We start from the raw sequence: 21490 nt of genomic DNA on the forward strand, positions 1-21490 counted from the left end.
TGGATTCCTTCCCACGTGTTTCCTTGTTGACAGCTGTGACAGATTTCTTGTCCTTGATCTGCTGAGTGTTTATTTTCTTACTAAATGTTTACTATCTTCACTGTTCATTTTCTGGTTGCTTCATTTGAATGATATGCTTCAAACAATTCATCAACAATGAGGGAAAGTTGTTCCTGTGTCTTTTTTCCCCCAAATACGTAAACTTTGCTTTGTTTATATTTTCCCCATAAAATATCTAAAGTGTCAACTAGGTTAAAAGCTCTTGATGATTCATGAAAAGCTGTCGAGATAACGAAGCGATGATTTTGCAGGGGGTCACTGCTATGAAAGAAAGCTTAAAGGAAGGCCTTTAGAAAACCACCGTGCTCGCCTTTACAGACAATTATAAAGTCCAAAGGCAGAGCCAGGGGGTGGGGGGCAGAGGGGTGATGTGGGGAGAGAAGAGGGCAGGTGGGCACGAGCGAGGGGAGGGAGGGGCTCACACAGCCTCTCAGGAGCATGGAATGCGGGGCAAACAGTTGTTTAAACGGAACGTCAGAGATTTTTGTCATGTGATAATACTCCACCTCCACTTTCTATTTCCCAAGAAACAATCTTTAAAAATTGCGTTACACTTAAGAATGTTTTTACGACCATGAAGAGAATACCTGCTGTTTGCAGAAGTGGGAGAACGTGGAGCTCCGACCTCTCCCAGGACCTGGGTGTGCTTCTCCCAGACACAGGGCTCAGCAGCGTCCTCTTGTCGCCTGAAAAAAATGCACAGCCTAGAAGATGAGACTTACGCTTTATTCGGTGGACAAAACTGAGGACTTAATCCCGGGACACAGCATCTCAGATGCTCAGAGGGGCCGCTCCGAAGAGGTCAGGGTGAAGCCAGGATACAGAGGAGTTTCTGCAACAAAGACCAGGTAATCAGAACATCCAAAGATGACTGTTAAAGAAAACCAGACATCTCAAGTTAAGGAATGTAGCACTTTTCTGTGTGTGAGAAGATGCAGGAGTCTGGGCTCACTGAAATCGTCCCTTTGATGGGCACCTCAGCTCTCTGGGGCCGGTGTCCTGTGCTTTCTCATCCCGAGTCTCCTTGGGGCACTGCTGGCTGCAGGGGCTGTCAGCTAGGTGGGGAGTGGGCAACAAAGCCTGCCTCTATCCCAAGTTCCCTCCAGGCTCACCGTGGGGCGGCTGTCATGTGACGGCTTGATGGCAGCAACATCCTTTGTTTACTGATACGGCAGTGACATTTTCAGTTCACACACTTCCCCCTGGTGCAGTTTTGTGGCAAATCGCCTTTGCCCAAAATGAACGCCCTCTTCGCACCCCTCCTGCTCGTCTTGCCTGACACTCCCAACAAGGTGGGAGCTGGGTGGGAGTCTGCACCCGCCTGCACCAGCGGGGAGTGACAGATGCAGTGCTGAGGGTCCCCGGGCCAGGAGGGGAGAGGTTGCCGCGTCTCCTAGCTCCTCCAGGCCGGGGCGCCGCTCCGGGGAGCCGCCGTGCTGTGCGGAAGCCCTGGCCCCCCGCAGAGGCCCAGTGCGGGTGTCCCACTCACGGCCCCAGCTGGGGACCATGCCCGTGTTCTCGGCCTCAGAGAGGCAACCGCTGACCCTGGGGGGAGCAGACACCAGCCTCACCCAAACTGCAGGCCTGTGAGCCAAACGGGACATGCCCGTGCTCGGAGCCGCCGCGGTTCAGAGTGATTCGGTAACCGGGACAAGCTCCTGGCTCCAAGCGACCAGCACACTTGATGTGCAGGTAACGGAGACACCAATCATGGTGACTAATGTCACGAACGCTGCTCCGTGCCAGGCACTGGCCGAGGGCCTCCCGGGTCCTCTCAGCAACCTCTGCGGTGGGTTCTGTTACCCTCCTCCATTCACAGGAGAATCTCAGGTCTGGAAGGGTGAGCAATTTGCCCAAAGGCACCTAGACTGCGATGCGGGCAGGGCTTGCACAGAAGTCCGTCTGACTCTGGAATCTGTGCTCTAAGCCACTACCCTCCCTGACCCCCGACCACCCCAGGGCATGTAGGACTCAGGCCACTGTGGTTAGAAGTGGTCATTCCTTGCTTGGCTCAGGGACGTTCACGTTTACTGTGTGTCTTCGCACCAGGCCCTGCGGGAAGGAAACCCCAGCAGCGGCTCCCAGGCCGGCAGGAGGGTCAGCACGTGATGGAGCGGTTAATGCAGAGCTAGGTAGGTGCTGCAGGAGAGGGCGCAGGGCAGCATGAGGAGGGGAAGGGGTGGAGGGGGAGGGAAGAGCTCAGCAAAGGCTCAGAGGAGGGGGGGGCGAGATCAGCCCCGGGAACTTCCCGCACCATCCTGTCCCAGCATCAGTGACCCTGCGAGGGCAAGTCTCATGCACCTGAGGCCCAGGGAAGACCCAGCGCCCGGCCCATCCTGGGGAAGCATGCAACACAAACACACCAAACGGCTGAGTCAGTGACATGGCCTGGGAGGCTTCTTCAAAGTCTGTCACGTGTGTGTCCATGGAGAGCAAGGTCATATTGTTGGATGGTCTCATTCTTTCATTTGACCCACAGATATTGGTGAGCTTCTAGGAGGTGCCAGGCAGGAAACGAGGAAACGAAGAGATGTGACCCCGCCCTCGGGGAATGACCTGGTCCGTACGTGGGAGCACAAAGGGGTCGTGGCTGGGACAGAGGTCCAGGGGCATGTGCCCAGTGTAGATAGTCACGGGGAGCCTCCCGGAGAGTGGAGATGGGGCTGGGCAGGCACGGGAGGGGGCAGGTCCCGGGTCAAGGGCCCAGTGGGACCAAAACCCCAGGGCGGGCAGACCTGCTGAGCCGTGGTTCTTGGGAGGACGAGGCAGTTGTGGTGGGAGCAGAGAGCACCTGTTGTAGGTGGTACGTCAGCCACAGGGGCGCGAGGGCCGCACGTTCACCCCTGTGAGGGGAGAGCCTCCCCCAGGCGCCCACGGTCCTCAAGGTCCTTTCGCCCAACCTCTACCCTGGACGGTACTTGAATCAGCACCATTGGTATTTGCCCCATTTTCTCCAAGGTCTTCCAAGCCTCACGCCCCCTTGTTCTTTAGAAGCACGGAGCCCTCCATCCTGACGGAGCCAGACCTCGCTGGTCACTGGCCGAGAGCCCGTCTCATCTCTGCCCTTACCCTGATTCCAGTTCACATCTGATTTGGGTCCAGTCACGGGACCATTCTCATCCGGTCCCTGCCCTGCCCTCGGTCTCATAGGCTCAGGCCCCGGGGGCTGGGATGTCAGTGCCCTCTAGCCCCAGGAAAGGGAAGGGGTGACTTTAAATCCACTGTGTCCCTGGCCTGGGTGACACAGCTGGCAGCTGCTCAGCTCCCTCCATCTCCCTGCTATCGTGTAAGAGAAACGGTAAAGCCAATTAGCTGTGCAGTCTCCCTGTTCACTCAGCGCACAGGCGCCGGGTTTTCAGATGCAGTTTGTGTCGGGCGGCTGTGAATTTGCAGCGCCGGCCGAGACCGTCCTGAAGTGATCAATTACTCCCAGCCCAGCGACCTCACCCAGATGCCCTCAACCTGGTGACCTCCTGCTGCGAACCACAGATGAAAACAGCTGCTCCCCGGCTCCGTAACACCTCTCCCCGACACAGAAAAGTTGTAATCAGATGACTTTATCAACTCATTCTCTTCAGGGCCCGGCACATGCGTTTTGCTGTGAACACTGAGAGAATAACCTGAAAACAGGGACTGTGCAGAAGCTGAGCCCTCAGCCGAAACTCAACTCCATCTCCATCCCACCCAGGGCATCAGGACGCACCCCGAACACAGCTGGATGACGGACCCTCCCAGGAGCTGCTGTGAAACCAGAGCTACACCTTTAGAAATGGCCCACATCGTCTCAAGGGTGCTCATGCATTAGCAGGTTGGGCCTAAACCAGAGGGTCCCTACTTTTCCATTTTGCCCCTGTCCCTAGGATCCTGGCTTTATTCCCAGGCTGGCATGATCTGAGATATCCTTGTCGCCCCAAGAACAGCAGAGGGTGTCCTATGCAATACCCAGGAGGCACCACTCTCCCGGCGACCCTAGCAGCCCCCCGGCCGGGTTCCAGCCGCTGCTCGTGGAGAATCTCCTTGGGGGCTGCCATCCTCATTCCCTCTTTGTTCCAAATGTCCTCCTCCACGTTCTCCAGGAACACTGCCCGCAGCAGGTAGAGCCTCATGCCAGCGGTGCTCTGCCCTCATGGTCAGTCCTCAGCCAGCCGTCTGCCAACCTTCTGTCCAGGCCAGTCCTCCACGTGCCCCCTTCGGTGGACTCTGGGGATACCGTCAATCCTCCGGGAGTTCCGGACACTCAGGTCAGGAGACCCCTGCCCACCTGGTGGGGATGACCCAGATGCGGGCTCCAGCAGGCCCCCCAGCTGGTTCTCTGAGGACACTGAACTTTGTCACTTTTCAATTTTTCGTGGATCGGGGGTCGGGAGGAAAGGGAAGTAAGGATTGAGTAACATATCGGCAGGTCCCTTGTTTTCAGAAATGCCACGGAGCTGAGGGGAAGAGCCCAGGTGACCCTCCTGCTGCCTGGTGGCCAGCAGCACATGTGCCCCTTCACCTGCTCTCACGGGGACCCTGGGCTCCAGGTGCCCTGGCCTGGAGCGCCTGTGCCCGGCGGGCCTGCCAGCCTGGGGGACACCTGCCCGTGTCGCCTTCTCCACCCCTGCCCGAGTCTCTTTCCTCCAGAGCCAAACACCAGCTCCTCCAGGGCCTTCTCAGCCCCCAGCTGCCGGGAGGAGACGGGGACACACAGCCGCTGTGCTCAGCTCACCGCGCGGCCTGCTTCTTCCCTTGCAGGGCTCTTCCACGTGAGAACATGTCTTTTCTGCGAGGACCCAGAGGTGGGATTTTAAAGCAGTATCTCCACCGGTAGGTTCACGTCAGTGACATGGGCACCTACGTGCCGTCCACCGCTCACGCAGGCCTGGCTCAGATGGTCCAAAACAACGTCTCTGTTGAAGGGGGGGGGGGGACTCCTGTCCTTTGGTCTGGATTCTTGTTTCTCTGCTTTTGCTGGGCTATGACCTTGTGAGCTACAGGAAGCGGGCTCACTGGACACCGGTCAGAGCAAGACCTCCTGCTCCCGTGTCCGTCCCTCGGTCCCGGAACCATCCTCACTGCCTCTACCACCCCTCGCAGGAGGGGATTGTCTAAGAGAAGGCAGAGGGGCTCGAGGCGCCAGCTGCGGCGAGAAGGCGTAGAAACATTTTCATTTCAGCAGGATTGATTGCGTTATCAGGAGAAATAACCCTGTGGCTTTGTTGCCCTCGAGGGCAGAGCTGGCATCAAGGCCTCTGTGTGCCCGGCGGCCGGTGGTGGAGGTCCCAGCGCCGAAGCAGTGCTGAGCTAGCAGGCCGCCCTGCTCCCTCCTCAGTGAGTGCGTGCACGTGTGTGAGGTGTGTGTGTGTGGCTATATGTGTACACGCGTGTGCAGTGTGAGTGTGAACAGCCCCATGACAGCGCCTGGGGCACAAGTGTGCACCAAAACAGCACCGTGTCCCTGCACCTTCTGTCGCCCACTCCCCTGTCCTTAGGCAGTCCGTCCCCTCAGAGGCTGTTTTAGCGTGAGCATCTCAGCAGGATGCTGGGGACCGTGTTTCCGGGTTCCCCTGTGCCCCACCTGGATGTGTCTGTTCTCTGAAGTCTCTTCCGTGAGCCGTCCTCTAGGGCCCCTGTCTTGGTCCTGCGTGGACCAGTCTTAGGGAGATGATTGCCACCTCGTGGGGGTAGCAGTCAAGAACATGACCACAAACGGGACGACGGTTCCCAGGGGAGGACAAACACCCCCCCTACAGCTGCAGGCCGACTGGGTGGTGGCGTAGGTGGCAACGCTACTGGATTCATCTGGATTCATCTCCACGTCGTCCGCGGTGAACCTCTCCGTTCCCGTCCTCCTATTCTGCCAGCGAAACCTTAGAATGTGGGCGTCCCACACGCCTCTTAGGATAAATCACCTTCTGGCCAAGTGTGTCGAGGAATGACACACACTTCCGCCCCTTCCAACTTCCACCACTTTGCCGCCCATACTCACACCCCATCCGCAAGTCAGAGGCCCACACCAGCACCCCCCTTGTTTTGTAGGTCTGACCGACAGCACTGAGACGCTCTCTGAATCCAGATGTATCTGCAAACATACTGTCTTCACCTTTCTTACCTTTTACACAACGCACTGCCCTCGGAGATCTGAAAACAGAAATCCTGATCCAACCATGGCTCCTGAAGGCAGGAATCAGCGTATCAGAGGCCACTTACCGCGTTTTGAAAGCTGTCCCTCTCAGCCACACCCCCCTGCTTTCCGCCCCCCTAGGGGTCTCCCTTCAGGGCAAAGGTGATGGAACCAGCTCTGGGCACCAAGTGCTGACAGCTGCCCGGGGACAGGGGAGACCCACGGTAGCTCACGTTCATGGCCACTATATTTTGGCTGAATCACAGGACAAAGTCCATAATGGGAAGACATAAAATAGGCCCACAAAATGCTCAGGAGTTTTAGGTTTTATTTAGGATATAAAAGAAATATTTATTACGGTCCTGCACATAATAAATATTTCTTGCCACATGCATCATCACTTGGCAACTGACACCATATTTTAGAAATGGAAACAGCCCATAAAGAAGCCGGTGAGCCCACCGTGAACGCATCAGCAGAGCCCGGGAGGCAAAGGGAAGGGCTGCTTCTCTCCGGGCTGCTCTCAGTAAAGCGTAAAGTGTTCCTGGTACCAATTCAGGGGACTATGAACTCCGGCGGCCGGGACGGTTTCCGTGAGGTCAAGTCGGCAAACCCTGGGTTCTCGACTTGAGGAGCCCCTTGCCCAGTGGGTTGTCGGCTGTCCGAATCCTGCCACCGCCCTCATCTCTAGATGTGGACGGTGGGACAACTAGGTCCCACATGGCAACTTGGCAAAACAGATGCTGCATCCCTACCAAGTGTCAGGGCCTGTTATGTTCTGGGGATGGAAGGCGTAGACCCAGCCCCTGCATCCAGGGCTCACAGTGGAGACAAGGGAGACGTGAGACGGGGCCCTGCTGACCTAGCACAGCCAGGTCCAGGGTGTTATGGGCTGAAGGCAACAATGGCCCTCGATGTCCTCAGTGCAGACCCCCTGCCAGGCATTTCTCTGCTTCACGCTGCAGACTCCTGTGATCCTCACATGCACCCAGGAGCTGGTCAAGATTATCGCCCCATTTTATAGATGGACAGACTGAGTCAAAGAGAGGCCGTGTGCACTGGGGCGGTGACTGGAGCACAGCTGGCTGTCTCGAGGACCTGGGTGTCCAGCCACCGTTCCACACGGCCCCCTCACAGTCAGGATGGGAGGTGACCTCCAAGGAGAGAGAACTTCCTGTGATGACCACTCTGGGCCCAGAGCCCCATCAATCCTTTTAACCCCTCCCCTCCCGCACTCACCCAGCTCTCAGGAGTCCTTTCTTATGCCTTCTGAGGCTCAGACAGAAGGCACTTACCTAGGACCACAGACCTAGCCCACACCCGACCTCGTGGTCCCTCCAGGGCTGACTCACGTTCAGTGTTGTTTGGAATAGAGCCAGAGGGTCAGCGAGGGCTGGTGGGCAGCCAGCAAGCTAGGGCTGGCCCTGTAAACTCTCAGAAGAGGCAATTCGGTTCTTCTGCTGCCAGATAGCGGTTCCCGTCTCGTGAGGGCTGGAGGGCGAGGGTGTCACACGTGCAGGTGGCTGGCACAAGACAGGCCCGGCCGATGCCACATGCACAACATCTTAGGCCTCCAAGACATCCTTATCACAGGGAAGGAACCCTGGGGTCTGGACTGCACTGGGCGTGGCCAGGACCCTGGGCCTGCGGAGGCGGACAGTGGAAGCGGGGTGGAGGAGGTCAGGGAGGTGGCGGGTATGGGGACAAAGATTGCCCCCCGCCCAGCTCAGATGCGGAGGAGACCAGCCTTGCTGCATTTAATCGCCCCTGCAGAGGTATTATTATAATCCCATTTTCTTATTATTCAGGCAGAGTTAGGATAGAGAATGTGTAACCTGATTATGTACCATATAATATATGAAGCCAGGAAGCTCTTAAAATTAAAACATTTAAAAAGAACTATCTGGGGAGGTAGTTAAAATCCATTTATATCCTTATCAAATAATGAAAATATCTCCAGAAAAAAAATCAGCCTCTCAGCTATGTGTTCACTTCCACGATCATTTGTGGTTTTAGTATTAAGTCTAAAGGCAAATTTACATGAAAATATTTAAGATTTAACTGTTCCTTTCATCCACAGGCTGAGAAAGCAGGCCGGGTGCAGGGTGGCTTTTTAAAGAGCCTCTGATCAGGTGGGGGGTCGTGGCTGGGGGGGAGCGGTGTCCTCGCCCGTGCCCCCCCCCCTCCCCCCAGCAGCACCGCCTCCTCCTGGTCCGGGCTTGGCGGGGGGTGGGGGAGGGGGGGGCGGCATCCAGCCGCACAAGCCGGTCAATCCCTCCTCCTCTGTGGGACTCTAATTCTCCACCCGTAGGTGAGGGTTTGGGTTCCGTCATCTCCCAGCCTCCCTCTGTGGACTCTGTGCTGCCTCCCAGCCTCTGGCAGCACCCCGGGGGCTGTGAGTGAGGCCACCGCAGAGGCCTTGCTGAAAGCTCCGAGCTTGGTGGAGCCTCTCGTTACCTTTATGCATATTTCATGAATTAGTCACCTTCTCAGCAGTCCTCGCACCAAACCACGAGAGGCTGTTTGGGAGCAAAGACAGGGAGGCAAGGGACGCTGCCAGATCAGACCATGCTGGTGGCCGAGGGGCCCAGGCCAGTACTGGGCTGCTTTCACAGCAGGCTCTGGCCGCGTCTGGATTGCTCAGCCTGGGAGCGGATGGATCCAGGAGGCAGCGAGGCTGGGACCTCTTGGTGAGTAACACGTCTCCTCTTGGCAAGCAGTGATGGCCCGAAGTGGACGGAGGCCCGGCTGGAGACCAGGACGGGGAAAGCGAGGTCCCAGGAGGGAACGAGGGCTGACTCGGCACCAGAAGAATGAAAGGCGAAGTCCTTACACGTCCTAACCGTCACCCTTCCCTGTTTCTGAGTAACACTCAGACGGACCTAGATGAGATGCTGACCTGGGTGAATTAAGGCCTATAAAAATGTTAAGATGGAATTTTTCAAACATGCAGAAGAGTGGAGAGAAAGCAGTGAGCCCCAGGACCCCAAATCTCACATCAGGAGCCCCAGTCCCCATCGCTGGGCCTTTGGGTGCCCCCTCCTCCTCCAGATCCAGACTTCAGACTCCAGAGTTAGCACCTAGGGTCAGGGGGTGACCGAGGAGGGCTCCTGGGCACAAGCCCCAATCAGCATCCCACTCAGCTCTGCCCGGAGTGGAGACGGCCCTGACCCTGCGTTGGTGACATAAAGAGAGAAACAGTCCGGACCCCAGGCCCCTGCTCCCAGGCCCCTGCTCCCGCCTCGTGCTGCCGAGGGATGACCAGCCCAAGTCCACCTCCCAACAAAGCCCACCTCCTCCCTAGGCCCGAGGAAATCCAGCCGCTCGGCCCGCCGGGTCCTCTGTGCATTGGCCGGTTTGATGTTTCTTTTCATTTTCGGTTTTGCGTGCACTTGTTGTTCGGGCGGCGTTGTGCCGTGTAGACCAGTTTCCATGGAGGTGACAGCTGGGTGTGGCCAGCCCGGTTCTCCTGGGCGGACAAGCTCCAGCAGGTGCAGAAACCGCTCATCCGCGTGGGCCCAGTCTCTCAGGTCCTGCTGGGTCCTCGGTCATCAAGGGCCTGGCCCCGCACTGCTCAAGGTCAGCCGACCTTCCTGCTGTTTCTTGAGTTTAGAATCAGCTGCGCGAAATAGAAATTTGTGATGAAGGCCCAATAATGAGATTAGGACAAAATCTACATCTTTAGAAGTTTATTGATCGTCTCAGCAGAGTCATTAGACAAACTATTGATTAACGAAAAGACTTTTTTTTCTACGAGAGAGGCATTGAGAACTCTCTTGGTCAGACTCAATACAGAAACGCAGGAAAAGAATGTCTCCCGAAACCCCTGGACAGAAAAGCTTGTGTTCTGAGTGGATTGGAGGGTAGTTACTCTGCAGCCAGGGCCGGTTGAGCTCCGCCCGTCATAACCAGGCCCTTCACTGAGGCCACACGCCCTGCCCGGGTGCAGCCCTGCAGGGAGGGTCGTGTGTGCAGTTGTGAGGCTGGAGGGACAGTGCCAGTGACGGTGACCGTGTGCGCCTCTGGCTTCAGGAGCCTTCGTGGAGGCGACGCGAGGACTCTCCCTGTGACTAGGGTCTTCTGTAAGGGAGTGCTCGGGGTGCTTTGCCGTCAGGAAAGGAGTGGGCTGCGGAGAGCTGGAGGAGGGGCCGGGGATCTGCTTGAGAAGGGAGCGAAGCCAAGGGGGGCGACCCGAAGATGGGGTCACGTGCAGGAAGGAGCACAGCCCCGAGGCTGCCCCACAGACCCCGCAGAGCTGCCTGGCTCTGGGTGGAAACTTCCGTGTTCCTGGGCTCTCTCCTGCCGCGCTCTAGACAGCCTGGGGCCGGTCCTCAAGGGGCCACAACAGCCCCTTTTGCGCTGCAGGGACACATGCCACACCCTTCCCTCCAACAGAGTCCCTGGGGGCTGAGACCACGGCCAGAGCACATGCCCAGCGGGGCTCTAAGGTGGGTCCTCCCCTGGAACATCACACACGGGGTCTCTCCATCGGGGTCAGGGTCGTTTCTGTCCTTGCTGACCTGTGGCTCTCAGGCACTCATGCCTGTTGCCATGAGCCCCAACCCAACAATTTCACCCTGCTTTTCTCAATTACCTGGACGACATTTACTGAGCTCAGCCTGGACAGACAGGCAGCAGTGGAGGCCAGGCCAGCTTGGGTGGAGGGGTGCGCAGGGTGGAGGTAGCGCGAGCTGTGTGGGCCACCAGGACGCAGGGACCACTGCCCCATTGGGCTGGGATGCTTTGAGCTCTCACGCTTTGGAAGCATGGATGCCGTAGGGACCCGCTGCGCGGTCTGAGCTATGAGGGTTAAACATGCAACGTAGAGTTGAAAGCACCTGGGGAGCAAGGACTCACGTGTGTGTGTGTGTGTGTGTGTGTGTGTGTGCGTGCGCGCACGTGTGTGTGCACGTGCACGTGTGTGTGCATGGAAAGGAAAGGAGAAGAGTGCCACGTGGTGGGTGATCTGTCCACACCTGGACTGCAGGATTGGATGGCAGGCAGCAGCAAGGCAGGGCCTGTGGTTTCCTGACAACGGGGAGAGCAAAGCCCTGCATGTGTGTTCATTCAACACAAGACCCAGTGCACCCTGTGTCCACACACCCACGCACGCTGGGAAATGCAAGTGTGAGATAATTTGGGTACAGATATTATTAAAGGCATCACTTCCTTTTGAAATATGAATTTTATTCTGCTGTAAAAATATTTCGTAATGAGCACATAAACATCGGACATCATGTAGCTGTTGCATGAATGGAATCATGGGCGAGTAGATTCGCGCTGAACAATTTTACAAGTGTATAGTTAGAGGGATACAGCTTAGGGAAGGGGGTATTTTTGAGGAACCTCTGGGCATTGAAGACAAACCACCCAGCCAGGGATGGGAGGGCAGAGACCAGGACACTCTGCCCAGGGCTGGAGGAGGATGCGGCCGTCGGCCACACTGTGCCCAGAGGCCCCTCTTCCTCCGCGTCCCGAAGGGCCAGAGGCAATTCCGGTCCCTGCCGGGTGGTGGCCTGAGATCCTTGCTTCTCTGAGGGATTCCTTCTTTTCCAGCCAGAATCAGCTCTGACTCACCTTTCATATTAGCGATGAAAGAAATTACCTAGCTTTGTGTACATAGAATTATTCTTTGTTCCCTGGCTTCTAGTTTAAAATTTTGAAACCTACAAAAAAAGATTAAAAATTGTAAAACAAACAGTGCTGTACTTTTCAGATTCATAAGTTTTCAGCAGTTTGTCATATCTGTGCTCTCTCTTTATATATGTATACACATACGTACACATACACCTCTATAAACACACTTACCTTTTTTCTAAATTATTTGAAAGTGAATTGAAGACGTCATGACATTTTACCGCTAAATGCTTCATCATGAGTCTCCAAAGAATATGGGCTCTTGCCCACCCACAGCCAAACATGCCATTGTCACACCTAAGGCGTTTTGACAGCAACGCAATAATATCAGCTCATGGCCCATATTCAAGTTTTTTCTATTTCTAAAAATGCCAGACTTTTTCCTCCCCCAGGATACAATCAGTTTCACTCACTAGATGTGGTCAGTTGTCTTTGGACATTTAAAAATCCAGAACTCCCTTCTTTTCCCAGTATTTTGTTTATTTTTCAGGACCTTGGTTCTTTGGAAGATCAGCATCAGCCCTAGGGATTGTCAGATTGTCCCATATGGTTAACCTTGGAATCAGCCTTTTCGCCCAGATCTCGACTATGCCATCTTCCCCCTGCCTCCTGTCAGGAGGCGCATGATGGCGCTTGCTCCGCTATCGGTCCCCAAGTTGGGAGGTGTCCTTGGAAACGCGCTCTGCAGTGCTGTGCACTCAGTGGGTGAGGCTGAGCCTGCATGGACACCACCTCCCTCCCAGGGTCACGACCCTTCACTTAGGGAACCACAGGTGGCAAAATAGTGGGACGTGTGTGTTACACTGGTAAAGAGAAATATTCCTTTCTGCCTCTTCCTCTCTCATGGTCATCTGTACGAATAGGTTTTTCAATGCGTTATCACCCGTTATCACCAGTATTCTTTTTGATGCTCAAATGATCTCAGATGTAGCCAGTCGGAGGTCCTTGAAATGGGCATCTGTGTCCTTTTGCCATGGAGTCCTTTGGCTTCGGGCTCTGCCTTATTTCTGGGACAGTGAGATGTCCTGGGTTCATGTGCCACTCTCCTTCTGCCAGGCTCCAAGGAACGCTGATTCCTTTTACTGGGCAGATACAGGAGATTATATATACATACATGTATAGGCACACACATCACACATATATACACACAATTACAGCAGAGGTACATGGAATTTTATTTTTATATTTTTAATTAAAGAATGTATATCTTTAAGATCATAGGCTATACCGACACTACTGTTTCAAAGCCAGCATCACAGGTTTCTCTTACACCCTCTGTCGTTCTGCATTTTATTTCCCTTCCACCACAGTGAGAGCTCTCATTCATTTGCCCTCTCCTACAGTACACACAAAATCATTTCACAATTACTACATCATTGCCACTTTCAACAGTAAACCTAACTAAAATTTAAAACTTTTTATTTTCGCTCTCAAAATATATCCCACTAAGGGTAGACAGAGTGCACTATTTAAAAGATCTTTGAATTATTTTCCTGTTTGTTTTTTGTTATAAATTTGATATACACTTGGGTCCATGTAGTTCTGTTTGAATTCAGTTTTATGGCTTGCTTTTATTTCCTCTTTCTTTCTTAACTAATTTCATTTCTTGAATATGGAAAATATTTACATGGCTCAAAATTAAAATCATAAAACAGATTAATCAGAAGAGCCTCACACCCATTCCTGCCCCTTCACCCTGTGTCCTTCCACACCATACAGTTTAGTCTTCCTGGGCTTCCTTTTGTAAAAAAAAAAAACAAGTGATTGTGTACTATGTGCAATTTTTGGAATTTTTGTTTTTGTTTTTATTTTTACTTACAAACATAGAAAACAAACTTATGGTTACCAAAGGGGGGGGAGGGATAAATTAGGAGTTTTGGATTAACAAACTACTATATATAAAATAGATAAACAACAAGGACCTAGTGTATAGCACAGGGAACTCTACTCAATATTTTATAATAACCTATAATGGGAAAGAATCTGAAAAAATATATATAAATATATATAAATAAAACTGATGCTATACACCTGAAACTAACACAACATTGTAAGTTAACTATACTCCAATTTTTATTAAAAAGTAAAAGTAATAATAAAACAGGTCCTGCCCTCTCAGCGTAGAGAGGCCCCTGGTCATTTCTCTGGTTTCCTGACTTCCCACCAGCAGGAGGTGCTGTGGTCCACATGACTATCCCCGGGAATGCTTCCACTATTCCCAGAGGGAAAAACGCTGCCCTGGTAAATGTGTGCAAACGTGGGTTCATCTTTGAGGGGATTCCTAGAAGTGCACCCCGAGGCCAAGTTGTGTGATTATGCCATTTTCTTAGACATTTAGTTTAGTTCCCTGCCACAGGGAAGTAGCATTCTGTACACAAACCATCACTGGGGAAGGGGCCCTTCCTCCCCCTACCTGCCAAGGGGAGTGTCGTCAAACTTATGAATTCGTGTTAATCTGAGAGGTGAGAAATGGGATCAACACGTTTTAACTTACTACTCTCCTTTATGAGTAAAGCTGTAAATACGTTTTCACAATTTGCTCTTTTCCTGAATTCATTTATGGGGATTTGTACCACACAATTTTAAAAGTATGCTGTTGTATTTATCAATCTTTCATTTTATTGTTTCTAAATTTTGATTTCCAAATTGAAAAGCTTTTCTCATCTCTGGGTTACAAAGAAGTTCACCCCTGCTTTCCCCTAATGTTTGCATATATCTATTTTTATCTTCAGATCTATCTGAACTGTGTTATGATGAAAGATGAGAGAGATGGCCAAATTTTCCAAGTGGCTGTCAAGTCCCTAAAATCACTAAACAACATTTATATTCTCCCCAGAGATTGGAGAGATAGTCAAATATACTTTAAAATATACTAAATTTCCACATATAATTGTGTTGACTTATAGATTTCTATTTTCATCTATTGGTCTGTTGATTCATGTCCCAATATTACACTGTTTTAATCATAGATGCTTGATCATATTTTTAATATCTAGTGTTTCCCTTCATTGCTCTTCTTTTAATTTTTTTACAAATTTATTTATTTATTTATTTATTTTTGGCTGCGTTGGGTCTTCATTGTTGCGCGCGGGCTTCCTCTAGTTGTGGCCAGTGCGGGCTACTCTTCGTTGCGGTGCACGGGCTTCTCATTGCAGTGGCTTCTCTTGTTGCGGAGCACGGGCTCCAGCCATGCGGGGTTCAGTAGCTGTGGCGCATGGGCTCAGTAGTTGTGGCTCACAGGCTTTAGAGCACAGGCTCAGTAGTTGTGGCGTGTGGGTTTAGTTGCTCCGCGGCATGTGGGATCTTCCCGGACCAGAGCTCGAACCCGTGTCCCCTGCATTGGCAGGTGGATTCTTAACCACTGTGCCACTAGGGAAGTCCTCCTTTTAATTTTTTAAAAGATCTTTTGCTTTAGCTTCCATATGAAATTTAGAATCTACTTGTTTGTTTTCAGAAAAAATAAACTCATTAGTATTTTTATTGGTATCACAGGAAATTTATACATTAACCTGAGGGACCTGGCATCTTCATAACTTTGAATAGTCTCACCCCAAAAGAGAAGATGCCTTTCTATTCAGGCAAGTCTGGTTTTATTTTTTTTAAGTACTTAAAAGATTTCCTCATATAAGTTCACAGTTTTGTTAAGTTTATTTTTTTGTATTTTTTTTCTTTTTATTCTATTTAAATAGTGTTCTCTAATCCACCATCCCCTCTATGTGGTCATTGTTTGTACACACAGAAGCTATTCATTATTGTGTTAATTTTATATCCTGATACTTCACTGAATTTGCTTTGCTTTTGTACATCTAGGTTTCAGTTTCACTTTAGTAAATTTAACTTTATCCTTGATCCTCCTGGGTTTTCTAGGGATATGCTTACACAGCTGCAAACAGGAGGTTTTCTTCCTGCCCCCCTATTCTTTCCTCCTGTCTGACTGCACTGCAAACAGGAGGTCTTCTTCCTGCCCCTCTATTCTTTCCTCCTGTCTGATTGCACTGGCTGACACCTCCAGCGGAACATCCAGCAGGCATGGAGATGGTGCATGCGTCATCTCACCATGTTTTCTTATTAGGAAACAGCTTGGCTTTGGGACTGAGGGATATTTTTTCACGTCAAGGTTGTTACCATCAATTCCTACCTAATTGAGCATCTTTGTTGTTGCTGTTTTAATCAGAAACTGGCCTTGGGATTTGTAGAAGCCACAAATCAAGCATGAAGTTTCACACAGGGCTGTCTCCAAGCACTGTGTCCTTGGAAACTACAGGGTGAAAACAAGCGGGGATCACTGTGTCTGCTTCACCTGCTGTGCAGCCTCTGAGATGTAGACCTATCATGGATCAGGAGCTGTGCATTCAGGACTTGGGTTGACCGGCAGGAAGGAATAAAAGACTGTAGGCGCAGAGACCACAGCTTCTGTGTCCCACACGCAGGGTGGCCCTTGTCCACGGCAGCCAGACATGCTCAGGTGGGAGAGGCCCAGCTCCTGAGAGAACTTCCTGTGAGAGGAAAGGGCCGTGTGCACTGAGCCCGGCCAGCACCCTCCCTCAACACTAAGCAAACCGGGCATTAGATGAACACCTACTGTGCCCATTGAGTTTGAGTGCCAGCTGAATGCATTGTTGGGTCAGGGTTAAGTTCTTTAAAAAGCTATATATAAAATGGATAAACAACAAGGATTTACTGTACAGCACATGGAACTATACTCAATATTGTGTAATAACCTATATGAGAAAAGAATTTGAAAAAGTATATATATATATAACTGAATCTCTTTGCTGTACACCTGAAACTTACACAACATTGTAAATCAACTACACTTCAATTAAAAAAATACAGAAAAAATAAAATAAATAAATAAGCAATAAGGATCTATTGTACAACGCAGGGAATATAGCTAACATTTTATAATAACTGTAAACGGAACATAACCTTTAAAAATTGTGAATCACTATGTTGTACACATGAAACTTATATAATATCGTAAATCAGCCATACCTCAATTAAAGAAAAAGGATGTAAATTCAATGAAAAGAAAAGCTATGTTAATTCCTCGGTTCGGTGCTCTAGGCTGGTTTTTAATCTCATGGCAAGCTCCCCCGCTCTGGACCCCGGTGTTCGTGAAGAAGTGCTTGTGTGTGAGTGGGAGGTGCCTGAGAGGTGACCCCCATAGCACTCATCCTGTGCTGGCTGCTCTGGGGGCCGAGCTTCTAGGGAGCTTTCAGGAAGCACCACTCTGTGTCTGACCACTGTTCCCACCCAGCAAAACTCTGAGAGGAAAGCTCTTCCTCAGAGCAGGTGCTGGCCCTGCTGCTGGAACACAGCCCCGAGTGTTTGGGATCCGGCTGGGAATGGGGCAGGATCCACAGTGGCCACCTGTCAGGGGCTCCCCTTGCTGGAGTCCCAAGCGTGGCTCTGAGGCTCTGTAGGTTCAGAGCTGGAATTCCAGACCCTGGGGACCACCTGGTCCTTAGTGGCCCCACAAAGCCAAGTGTCAACCCAGACACCCATTTCCTGTGTGTCATCAGCAAACAGATCTTCCCACAATCCAGGGCGCCTCATCCGTGGTGAGGATGCCAGGAGAGCCGGCCCCGCAGCCACAAGTGTTCCTGGTGCGTGTGCGGTGAGGGCAGGGGCACTGGTGGGGCTGAGAGGTCGACGCAGAGCCGAGCTGTGGTCAGCTCCTGCCTCAGTAACTGCTGTGGAATAGCGAATGATCCCCCACTCACTGTTGGAGACGCCAGCAAGATGACAGGTGGGAGAGTCCCGTCAACAGCAAGCTCTGAAGGTTGCCAGGACGGCTGCTTCCTACTCTTTCAACAACGCTTATCAAGTACGTAGCCTGTGCCAGGAATTGGGGACCACGGGCTGAAGGAAAGTCCCGGTCCTTGCCCCACAGAGTTTAAAATCGAATCATGTTTTACTTTCAGTTGTTTACACATGAGGGCAGAGAACCACTCTTACTTATTTCTGTGTTTCTCTCAGAATGTTGGCATTTAAAACTCTCAAGAAAATTTATTCATTGAATGATCACTGGTCAACCTTGAATTTTCCTTTTGTGAGCTAAGTTAAAGATGTATGCAGAACATAGTCTCTTTTCCTATTTTTTTAACAAACAGTTTTTCCTACCTTTCTAATAGTCATGGATTTTATCATGTTAGCATTCCTGCTGGAAGACGGCACACAGGTGAAGTGTACATTTTACGGCTGATTTTTTCAAAAAGTGTCCCCGGGTTTCCTGATGAAAATCCACACTTCCAGCCTCCTTCGAGGTTATTTCTTCAAATTCCCTCATCGGCTTATAGTCACTCCTGTTATCTTCTGTAACAGAAATGACATTTTCCCAGCCCAGCTTCCTTATCAGACTCATGCAATGCACTGTCTAAATGAAGAAACCATAAGTCTGGTCCTTAGAAGGCATCACTTCAGGATCCATCTCCTAAGTGGTCCAAGGAGCAAAAGAATCTCCCCACCACCGAGAGCCTGCATCCTGATAGGCCCCGCCCTGTAAACTCAAGTTTTCAAACTTGGTTCCATAGACTCTGGACCATCCTCACGGGGGCAGTAGTGACTTGCTCCCTGTATCTCTGGAGGGCTCAGGTCCTTGTGGGTGGAGGAAGCCCCAGAGGGGTCAGCAGCCCTGAGTCACCGTGAGAGCCACCAAGGATGGGGACCCTCAGGGGCCAGGGCAGGGGCAGGCGGCAATGCCACAGGCCTCGAGTGGGGTATGATTTAGGAGTTGGACTAGATGTTCCTTGAGTCTGCTTGCCTCCAGCATTCCACCCCCTTGTGGTTGCAGGTGGATTGTAAAAATGCAATTCCCATGAAGCACAGGGGCAGCGCTCCTTTCTTAGACGCCCAGCGGACAGTTGCTTACACTCGGTTATTCAGAGAAATGTGTTTGAATAATCGGCAGGTGAGAAGAGCTGGGGCCATTCTGGAAAACGTCTTCAGATGCTGTAACCCTGAAGGAACCGGCACAGTGCGATGCTTTTGGAAGAATGGAGAGATCAGAGAAACAGAAAAGACTTTTCACAGATGGACCCAACTGAGTCTGAGGGCTTAATATTTAATCAGAGAATTGTTGCTGCTCAATCAGGGAGAGATGCATTAGTCAGTGTAATCTACCAAGACATTTCTTATCTTGAAAAAAACAAGGGGGCCCGTAGGGTTCTTACACTATACGATTATAACAAAACAAAAGCCACGTGGAGCTAAAGGCAGAAGCACAGTGCTGAGGGCAGGGAACAAGGAGGAAATTTAGGTGATTATTACCTGATATCTGGATGAGTGGAAATTTCTTGTTTGCTGTTTCTTTTTTTGTTTGAAGTAGATAAACAATACGAGAAATCACAAGAAGATGATGTTCTTCTGGATAGGACTAAATAAATGTTCAAAACATCATTTGAAAAGCGCAGGAGATGATTTATAACCTGGGGAGCAGGAGTTAGGGAAGAGAATTTCTACAAATATACCAAACAAAGAGTCAATTTCCTAAGTGACAAAAACTCAAGAGAAATTAATAAAGTCTTTTGTTTTCCTTAATTGAAAAGTGGTTGAAGGAAATGAGTAGATTATTGACAAGGAGATTACTGATAAGCCAACTTAAAAATTATTCAAATTTGCTGGTGGTTAGTGAGAGACAATTTATCACAATAGTGAGATATTGGTTACTTACTAAATTAGAAAAGTTTAAAAATAGTGACAATAGTTATTACCTGTTAGGGAAGAGTGCAGTGAGCTTGCTTCTGCTACTTAAGGGTTAACTGGCACATTATGACTGTGGCAAAGTAAATAAAGTTTGTGTACAAAATATTTATTTCTATGGGAACCATTATGTTCAGGATATATAAAATGTATCTAATTAAACAATTATGAATCTAAAAAAAAAAAAAAAAAGTCTTTCTTGACTCACAAAATTTGACCCAGTGATTCCTTTCGTTAGTATCTGTTTTACTTTTCTTAGCATCAGGAAACAGTCAAATTGACCACCAAAGACTTCTTTGTAAAGGTACTCATCTTAATATTATCCATAACAGTGAAAAAATGCAAAAGTCTTATGTCCAACCATAGGGAATTATTAAATTGTGCTAGATCACTCGACAGATAATTACACCACCAAGAAAATACTTCTCGAAAATTGTCAACAACATGTAAAAAATTTTACTACACAATATTAACTGAAAAAAAATCAGGATACAAAATTACACATGCAGTATAATTCCAATTATGTAAATCTCTGTGCATAAGCCCAGCAGAAAATGCAGATGAATTTAACAGTGCTTACCCCTGTGTTATGGCATTATAGGTCTTCAGAATACATTTCTTCTTTAAAATATCTCTTCTTTATACTTCCTTATAAGTATGTATCACTTCCTAAAAATAATAGTAATGACAAAACCAGAGTCCTTTACATAAAGAGCTGAATTGGGCTCTAGCATCTGAGCTAGGGTGCTTGAGTTTCAAAACCCCAAAGTTACCGTGTAAATCAACTCCTCCTCTTGGCTGGACCTCCATCTGCAGCCTTAGTCAGCCTCCTGCAAAAATCACATCATTCTATTCTGCTCTCTATTGACTAAAGAAGCTCCTCGTCGTACATCATTACACATTTATAGATCTTAATTTTCCAGTCTGTTTTGTCCCCTCCTGTCTGGGTGCCTCAGGACCCACCATGGCCTTCTGTCCCACTTCAGCTGACCATCAGAGGAGGGGCTGAGCCCAGCCACAGAGGCCAGGACTTCCACATCTGTGATTCCCACCCTGACCCTGGGACGCAGGGGTGGTGGCCCTGTTTGAGCCAATGAGTGGGCTCAAGGCTGTGCATTTCCCCGTGTCTGCCTCCAGCTGCCAAGGCATAAATCATTGTCCCCAGCCCAGGTGTCACTGTCTTGGCTGGCCACAACTGCTCTGTGTTTGGTCACTGAAATCTGCACAGTGGCCTCCAGCTAAACTCCCTTCATTCAGAGAATACCACAAGACCCTCCTGTAGAGGGGTCAGACCTCAGCTGCTGGATGCCCTCACCTGGAGGTCCTCACCTGGAGACCCTCACTTGGAAGCCCTCACCTGGAGAACCTAACCTGGAGGCCCTCACCTGGAAGCTGTCACCTGGAGAACCTCACCTGGAAGTCCTCACCTGGAAGCCCTCACCTAGCGGCCCTCACCTGGAGAACCTCACCTGGAATCCCTCACCTGGAAGCCCTCACCTGGAGGCCCTCTGAATCCAGGGTAAGAGTCAGTTGCTCAGGGGTATTTGTCTTCAAGGATGCTCTTTGATGTAGACAGTGTGTGAGCTGAATGACCCAGAAGTGGTGAGGCACTGGGGAAACTAGGAGAAGCTTTGTCAGCAAGGTGATGCTTGACTTGGGTTTTGAGGTTCACGTAGGAGTTTTTCAGGTGGGCAGGAGGCAGGCCAGGGAGTTGCAGGCAGAGGAAGCAGCACAGATGGGGAAACGGGCTGGTTCAGGCTGTTCCGTGAGTGGGAACACAGGGCTCAGACAGAGGCCACTGTGATGTGTGTGAGAGGACACCCTGAGTGCCCTGGGATCGGGGCTGTGTGGCTGGATGCTAGGCCCCGGGCTCCTTTGTCCTTTCCTCGGGAAGACTTGCACTTCCCGCCACCATCTGCCTCCACCCTAAATCCCGCTCTGGCTGCTCGCTTTTTCCTGGATGCTGACTCTCACCGAGTCCCGCCT

General features: G+C 50.7%; 2 long non-coding RNA genes across 2 annotated transcripts; both read left to right on the plus strand.

Moving 5' to 3' along the window:
* The first annotated feature begins 608 nt into the window (after positions 1-608).
* Positions 609-2662, plus strand: LOC103015263 (uncharacterized). The gene is made up of 3 exons (XR_450243.1): positions 609-908; positions 2110-2192; positions 2540-2662. It is a non-coding gene; the product is annotated as an uncharacterized LOC103015263 (long non-coding RNA).
* Positions 2663-3761: 1099 nt separating this feature from the next.
* LOC103015087 (uncharacterized) lies at positions 3762-4828 on the plus strand. The gene is made up of 3 exons (XR_450242.2): positions 3762-3868; positions 4137-4301; positions 4795-4828. It is a non-coding gene; the product is annotated as an uncharacterized LOC103015087 (long non-coding RNA).
* Positions 4829-21490: the final 16662 nt, after the last annotated feature.

This window comes from Balaenoptera acutorostrata, chromosome 16, assembly GCF_949987535.1.
Source record: "Balaenoptera acutorostrata chromosome 16, mBalAcu1.1, whole genome shotgun sequence".
In the NCBI taxonomy this organism is placed as follows: Eukaryota; Metazoa; Chordata; class Mammalia; order Artiodactyla; family Balaenopteridae; genus Balaenoptera; species Balaenoptera acutorostrata.